Consider the following 8766-nt stretch of genomic DNA (forward strand, 5'->3'; position numbering starts at 1 on the left):
GCACTGTTAGGTTTAGCGGACAGAAGAAGCAAGGGTAAGTTGAATTTTCCTTTATGTAAAGTCTTAGTAACTTCTCAATGATCTGTACATCAGTGTTCTGAAGAAAATTTAATTCCAGTTTGAAAGGTTTCTAAGAAGTGTGTTTGATTAATATGTGACGTAGGATATGTTACCGAAGCAGGCATGGTTAGAATGGGAAACTTACACTACAAGACAGGGGTTCCATTTTCTCTGGGTAAGGGAGTTGAGATTGGTTAATGTGAGACATATGAACCATGACAGAGTCAGGCTACCTTGGACCATGCTATGTGGAATGATGTGTCCCTATCCTTTCTGTTTATCTATCTATCTATCTATCTATCTATCTATCTATCTATCTATCTATCTATCTATCTATCTGTCTGTCCGTCCGTCTGTCTGTCATCTATCTATTTTTTTTATTTTTACACTCCAGATTTTATCCCCATCACAGTCCACCTTCCTTCTGTTCCATATTCCATACCTCCTCCTCTTCCACCATGTCTCCAAGAGGATGTCCCCACAACACCCACCACACCCACCACACCCACCACACTAAATCTCTAAACTCCCTGGGGCTTCAAGCCTCTTGAGGGATTTAACCCAGATCCAGGAGTCCTCTGCTGCATATGTGTTGGCCTCATCTCACATGGTGTATGCTGCTTGGTTGGTGATCCAGTGTCTGAAAGATCTCCGAGATCCAGGTTAGTTGAGACTGCTGGTCCTCCTACACTGTTGCTCTCCTTCTCAGCTTCCTCCGGCCTTTCCCTAACTCAACCAGAGGGGGCAGCAGTTTCTGTGCACTGGTTGGGTGCACACATCTGCATCTACCTTTTACAGCTGTTAATTGTGTCTTTTGAAGGGCAATCATGATAGGTCCCTTTTTGTGAGCACTCCATAGCCTCAGTAACGGTGTCAGGTCTTGAGGCCTCCTGTTGAACTGAATTCCACTATGGACCTGTTGCTGGACCTTCTTTTCCTCAGGCTCTTCTTCATTTCCAGCCCTGAATTTCTTTCAGACAGGAAGAATTATGGGTCAGAGTTTTGACTGATGACCTGTGTTTCTCTTGTATGTGGGCACAACAAGTTTCCTCTCCCCACTGTAAGGCATTTCATCTAGGGTCCCTCATTTGAGTCCTGAGAGTCTCTCACCTCCCAGGTCTCTGGTCCATTCTGAAGGGTCCTCACAACCTCCTTCCTCCTGAGGTTGCCTGTTTCCATTCTTTCTGCTAGCCCTCAACTTTTGTTTTCTTTTTTCTTTTCTTTTCTTTTCTTTTCCTTTCCTTTCCTTTCCTTTCCTTCCCTTTCCTTTCTTTTCTTTAAGGATTTGACTTTTCTGACAGCTATAGAATGTGTAAAATAAAGAAATATTATGCTAAACACACTATGTGTTATGAAGAGGAAGTGATACTTCAAGAGAAGACATTGGAGTTTTATGCTGCTTCACCTTAGTGTCATGGATTAAAGATTATTATATGAGTATGGTGTGAAAATTACAAGATTATCATTGCCACCGTTTTACTTGGATATCTCATGTATACATCTATATATCTCCAAAACCATGATAATTTAAATGAAATCACAAATTATGAGTTAGTTTTCATGTATTTGAAAGTAAAATGATATTTCATAGGTAGTATTAGAATGGAGATTATAACCAATATATCAAAAAGTTTGCATTTCTCCAATCTCTAAAAAATGGGGTATTTTACTATTATATATAAAGAAACTAATCCATGATTGAAGCACAATCCAATAGAGGTTCAAGGAATTCCAGATCCTACAGACATAAAAATAATCTCCATGAAGAGGTAAAAGATACTTGGTTGACATCGATTATATGTGAAGAGTAGTGTGTTCTTGAGACATTTGCATCTGCCCTTGTATGTATTTATTTAGCTCAATGCAAGGAAAACTTCGATGCATCTTTGCAAAGAGACCTCAAAGGACATTCATTAGGAAAGTTCATCAGGCGTGTAATACAAAGTTGTTAATATTTGTAATTTTACATTTAATCCTTGTCTATCTTTCTCTTTTCTTTTATTTTTTTATTCAAATGTTATCCCCTTTCCTTGTTTCACCTTTGGAAACCCTCTATCCCATCCTCCTTCCCCCTGCTTCTATGAGGGTGCTCCCCCACCGACCCACCCACCCACCCACACCCTCTTGCTTTGCCTCACTGGCATTCCCCTACACTGGGGCATTGAGCCTTTACAGGACCAAGGAAGGGCTTCTCCTCCCATTGATGCCTGACAAGGCCATCCTCTGCTACTAGAGCCATGGGTCACTCCATGTGTACACTTTGGTTGGTGGTTTAGTCCCTGGGGAACACTGCGATATTTGGTTGGTTGATATTGTTGCTCTTCCTATGGGGTTGCAAACCCCTTCAGCTCCTTCAGTCCTTTTTCTAACTCCGCCATTAGGGACCCAGTCCAGTGGTTGACTGTTAGCATCCACTTCTGTATTTTTTTTCAGGCTCTGCCAGAGCCTCTCAAGAGACAGGTATATCAGGCTCCTGTCAAGATGCACTTCTTGGCACCCACAATAGTGTCTGGGTTTTGTTACTGTATGTAGGGTGAATCCCCAGCTGGGGCAGACTGTGTATGGTCTTTCCTTTAGTCTCTGCTCCACAATTTGTCTCAGTATTTCCTCCTGTGAATATTTTGTTCCCCATTTTAAGAAGGCTTGAAGCATCCACACTTTGGTCTTCCTTCTTCTTGAACTTCATGTGGTCTGTGAATTGTATGCTAGATGTTCTGAGCTTTTCGGTTAATATCCACTTATTAGTGAGTGCATACCATGTGTGTTCTTTTGTAACTGGCTTACCTCACTCAGGATCATATTTTTTAGTTTCATTAATTTGCCTAAGAATTTCATGAAATCATTGTTTTTAATAGCTGAGTAGTACTCCATTGTGTAAATGTACTTTGTCATTGAATATATTTAATACCACCTTTCTTTTTTTATACCTTTTTAAAATTTTTAATCATGAATGTGTGTTTGAGGGGACATGCATACCATGACATGTGTGTTTATGTCAAACAACCACTTCTAAGACTGTGTTCTCTCTATCCATCATCCCAAGCAACCTGGGACAGAACTCAGGTCATCATGCTTGGGCAGCAACCCCCTTGCTGACAGAGTCATCTTGATGACACGTTTTTTTATAGCTCCCTTTTACTACCTAATACTTCAATCCTCCTATTGTTTTACTTCATTGAACCTCAAAATACATTTACTGTCTTCTCTCTATGCATTTCTATTTGTATTAAAAACTTATTTTTAAAGGTAAAACAAAAAGCAAACAAAAGATTTATATTAACCATGGATGAAAGTCATGATAAATACATTTAATAAGTCTCTCAACTGCTTTCATTTTTATAAAGAGAATATTATTGGATATAAGTTTGAGTAACCTGGCTCTCCCCCAAATATGGGTCATGCATGACTTAATTGTAATCTCACTTTCAGTATTACAGAAATCTGAGGTCAGGCTAGTATTTATCCCTTTCTAGGTCTTCATTTTTTTTAACCAGACCTGAATAATACATTAATCTGTATACTTGAGTCATCTAGGCTTTCCTGCAGTGCATAGGGTATGTTATCTAACAAAAGAAAGCAGTGCTTCTTTGAAAATACACTTTGTTTTGTTTTGATTTGTTTTTCTTGCTATCTAAAAATCTACTTTTTCTGGCTGGGGTTTGAAGTTCAGTAATTTAAATATAGGAAGCTGTGAAGTAGAAACTTCCAAATCATTGTTTGCTGGTATGTACACACAATGCATTCTCACTATACACATTCAATTTCTAATCTCATAACAAGTTTTTTTTTGCATTTTATTTAAGAATGATACTTCTGTTCTATATTCTGCTCATAGAACACCGCTAGAGACAAAGTTCTTTGAATGAAAAATCAAAACAAAAAATCTAATTTTCTTGGGGCTCTAGAGCCTAGACACTATAAACTCCAGCCCAGCCTAGCTGGATTCTGGTGAGTGTGCCAGTCTGTTTCTCCCTTTGTCGTTACTTGATAAAAGAAAAAACATTGAAGTCCTTTAGTTTCTTATGTGATAAAACCATTGAGTCAATTGCCATAGGCCCAACTCAAATTATAACCAAAACTGAACTCAATGAGAGTCCTGTTGTCAAACACTAGAACATAATGTGTTAAGGTTTTAAGATATGAATTTTGAGACAATATGAACATCCAAACAGTACTAATTAAATTAAGATACATATCTGTATACATATGATAAATGTAATCTTCCTATAACAAGTACACTGATTTCTTTCATTAATGCATGTCAACTGTGGTTACAATTTCCCCATATGACCTTTAAGATCTTGGAGATTTTCCTTTGTTTATTCATAAATGAGTACCATAAGATTGTCTTTCATGAGACTTATTTTTGACTAATTATATTGCTACTTTATAATAATTTCTACATTATTTTTTCAAAGTCTAGTTATTTTGAGCTCAAGATATTCCATCAGCACTGTTCTTCTGAATTCTCACTGTTCCTTATCCTAGACAAATTTTCACACAAATATTTTATATATTCAAATTATCAATAAATTATTATCAGTGTTTAACTCTGAGATCTTATCTTCAGGACATACTACTGATCCTATTGATGTGTTTTGAGTCAGACTAAACTTATAATATTATGAATCTCTTTAGATTTTTATCTGAAATTAAGCGCCTGATTTAGTATACACTACATGCTGTGAAATACCTTCCATAATTCATCTTTTTGGTTGGTTTAATTCTTTCATTGTATGTGTAGATGTGCATGTATGGTCATGTGCATGTATGTATGTGTGTGTGTGTGTGTGTGTGTGTGTGTTTGTGTGTGCGCGCGCACGCACGCGCACGCACGCGCGCGCACGCACGCACAGTTCTATCATTCACAGAACTAAGTTGGAAACCATAGGACAAACTCAGATAAAGGTGGTAGGGAGTCTAAGGTAGGTCTTAGCCTTCCAACTTATTTGAGTTTCTTCTTGATTGTTTTGCTAATGCACAAGCCTCCATTTTGTTCACAATATTTCAAGGATTTTTTTTTTTTACCACCACTTCTCTCTACAGTAATAGAACAGCATATCTATAGATCCCACTTGGCTTACCATGACTTCTAAGGATTTAAACTCAGGGGATCATTTTTGATGGTACCTCTAGGCCACAGCTATCTCCCTTTTAGAAGAACAACTCATTGGGATACCTGTCTAGATAATCTGTTGGATATAAATATGTGCCTTGCACCCTTAAATTTTTTGATATAATACTTTCACTTTGTTAGGTGGGTGATGGTGAAATGAAGAGCATTTTAAATATTTGATTTTTCTTTACTTAATACTGAACTAATAGAGTAGCTAGCTGTAAGTTTTTTCACCCATGCACATGTGCTTAAATAACATAAAAATACCATCTGCTTGGAGAACTTGGTGGAAAAGTCAAAGGCTTTTCAATCCATCTATATATGTTCAATAGGATTAAGGGAAGGACAATAAATAGCCAACAATATATATTTGTTTATGATGAATGTTAAGGTATTGTGTTTCTGAACATGATCTAATAATCATGAGTAATAAATGATTGGTTATGTGAAAATATATAAGAACCAAACTCATTCTATACATAAAATGAGAAAGTATATTTTAATAATTCATCTCATTTTGTATGAATATTATATTGAGGATATGGGTTTATCTATTATAAGAAATGTCATTTATGACCTATGTAAATTGACATCCAATTAACTCATAGCTATCTTATTAAATGCCAATTATATGTATTAGCATTCCTCACAATTTCATATATCAATATGAATTTAACTGTGCCTTTATTGCTAATGTAATTTTATTGAATTAGATTGCTCTGTGATTTATCTTGTGCATAATTATTAAGCCTTATTCTCTGATCTTCAAAAATAAATAAATGAAAGTGAAAGCTTTATAAACTCACACCCCCAAAGCATCACTGGATTTGTGGATGTGTCCAAAGCTTTGTGTTCAAGCAAGATCCTGTTTACAGAGGCTTTCTTGTATCCAGATTCTGAATTAAATTTTATGAAACTTAGAAATCCTATGAAATGTGAGACCCATACCATTTGGTCTTTCATACCTTTCCCTTGCTATTATGAATTGAGTGATTTATATTAAGTTATAGAAAGTGTTTCTCTGATAATAGAGACACAGGAAAAGAGCCTCAAGCACTTTATATCCACTGGTAAAAATATTTTAAATTTTCATTGACAACTTTCTACTATCTAGCACAGAACAAGCACTTACCAAATTTGCAATGATCAAAGATAATGGGCTCTCCACTCGCAGAATTTAGTGATCATGTACTTTTTGGAACCTATGTCTATACTTTTATTTTTCTTTTGTATAACATTTATAGCAAATTAACCATTTCATTGTTAAAATATGGTTGACAGTTCGAGAGTTGGTTAAGTTTATAGTACTAGGCATGGAAAGTCTATAAGTAAAATTAGACACTTTGTTACTTTAAGACAAGAGTGTCGTTATCATAATGTCAGGGTTGTAGTTCACAGAAATGTGCTGTGTTTCATAGAAATAGAAAATATGTTGGGTAAATCATTGGTGTGGTTTGTAGAAAGACAGCTTAATAGTTTGGGATGGCCAACAATCTCTTCAACCCTTAGCAGTTTGCACAGTCACTTCTGACATTATGAGAGACAGTCCACAGTAAGGAGGCTTCCATGTCAGTTTTTAGATCAATTCTTTGAAGTGCTGTGCTCAATATAGATGGTGGCTTTCAGCAATAGGATTTTGCTTTAAAATTATGGAAGGCAATAGGAGCTAGAACCATATCCCATATTGTTTTAGGAATCTTTCCTATTCCCTTAAGCAGCAACTTTGAAAATGTTGTTGTTATTATTTTTTTTTGGACAGCTGAGGATTTATTGGCATAAACACAATTATATAAAACCTAAGTTATGAAAAACACAGTCAGGATGTACCCTCCCGTCCCCCAAGCCCAGTCTCAGAGCCCCCTTTTGTAGGAGGGCCAGCATGGCACCTCCTTAGTGCATCCGGTAGTCAGTGGAACAAGAAAGCTCATACAACTGACCCTTGAAGTCCAGGTCGATTGTAAAGTCCAAATCATGCTTGTATTTGGCATTGGACCTCATTCCAATAGTGCCAAAAATCTCCTCGCTGGTCTTCACTGTTAGGTAGTCCTCCATGTGGAACACAGTGTTCTTCCAATGTGTGTACGGGAACTCAGGACTGGTAGAGAAACCAGTCCTCTTGTGGCATCGGGTGAACTCGGTGTTGAAGTAGGCCACCAGTGCATGTATGCAGTCGTTCTTCTTCACTTGCAGGCCAAAGGGGGAGATAAAGGTCAGGTCTCCACCTTGACTGTGTAGATGTCCATCTCTTTTATGAGGCAGGCATTGGTGACCAGCTGTTTTGTGTCCACCCTATCCACCAGGGGCGCCTTAATGGCCACATCTTTAATGCAGGACATATCAAAGCAATATACATACTCCCACCAGTGAATCTTGTAGTCTTTATACTGTTGGTCCTCAGTGACTGTCATATACAGGGTGGCCTGGACCGGGAAGATGAGGCCATCAGCCATTTGTCACAAGAGTGCAGCACAGTGCTGAGCATGGACTCATAGAAGAGGCAATAACCCATCCACTCGCTGATGATGATGCCCACCTTCTCCAAGGGCAGCTCTACCTCCACCTTGCCCTTGATGATGGTCACCACATGGTCTAATGTGTTGGCTTTGACAATCTTCACAGCATAATCAGAGATACTGGAGCACAACATCCCAGTGACCTTGCGGGACCCTGCCTTGGCAGCCGAAATGCAGAGGATGCCAGTGCCTGAGCCCACATCCAGAACCTCCTTGTCTTTGAAGAGTTGCCAATTGTGAAATATGGGAGTTGCAGTATGTGAGGGTTCGTACCTCATTCTTTAGCATCTCCTCATGGATGCCAAAGTGGGTATAGGAGTCAAAGTAGTAGTCTTTGGATGTCATGCCCTTAGTATTGGGCTTCTCACTATTTCTGCTTGGCCACAGGAAACCTCCATGATGCAGTTCGCAGCCTTAGCTGTGGCCATCTTCACCCGAGTCCTATGGCCTCCGAGACCCTCCTCTCTCCTCTCTCTTTTCTTTTTCTTCTTCTTTTCCTTTTCTTCTTCTTCTTCTTCTTCTTCTTCTTCTTCTTCTTCTTCTTCTTCTTCTTCTTCTTCTTCTTCTTCTTCTTCTTCTTCTTTAAAGATTTACTTTATTTATTATATATAAGTACACTGTAGCTGTCTTCAGATACACCAGAAGAGCGCACTGAATCTCCTTACAGATGGTTGTGAGCCACCATGTGGTTGCTGGGAATTGAACTCATGACCTCTGGAAGAGCAGTCGGGTGCTCTTAACCGCTGAGCCATCTCTCCAGCCTCCTCCTCCTCCTCCTCCTCCTCCTCCTCCTCCTCCTCCTTCTCCTCCTCCTCCTCCTCCTCCTCCTCCTCCTCCTCTTCTTCTTCTTCTTCTTCTTCTTCTTCTTCTTCTTCTTCTTCTTCTTCTTCTTCTTCTCCCCTCCTCCTCCTCTTCCTCCTCCTCTTCTTCTTTTAAGTTGTTTTTGTTTTTTTCTGGGAGGATTATTGCACAATTTGGCATAATTCTAGTAAGTTTCTTTGTGTGTGTGTGTGTGTGTGTGTGTGTGTGTGGTGTTTCTATATACAGAATAATAGATGTAGCTATTATATATTCATT

The 8766-nt window shown here is 38.4% G+C and overlaps 1 pseudogene; it reads right to left on the minus strand.

Moving 5' to 3' along the window:
• Nucleotides 1-7066: 7066 nt before the first annotated feature.
• On the minus strand, nt 7067-8117 carry Prmt1-ps2 (protein arginine methyltransferase 1, pseudogene 2; annotated as a pseudogene).
• Between the last annotated feature and the right edge of the window lie 649 nt (nt 8118-8766).

The sequence above is a fragment of the Rattus norvegicus genome, chromosome 6 (assembly GCF_036323735.1).
Source record: "Rattus norvegicus strain BN/NHsdMcwi chromosome 6, GRCr8, whole genome shotgun sequence".
In the NCBI taxonomy this organism is placed as follows: Eukaryota; Metazoa; Chordata; class Mammalia; order Rodentia; family Muridae; genus Rattus; species Rattus norvegicus.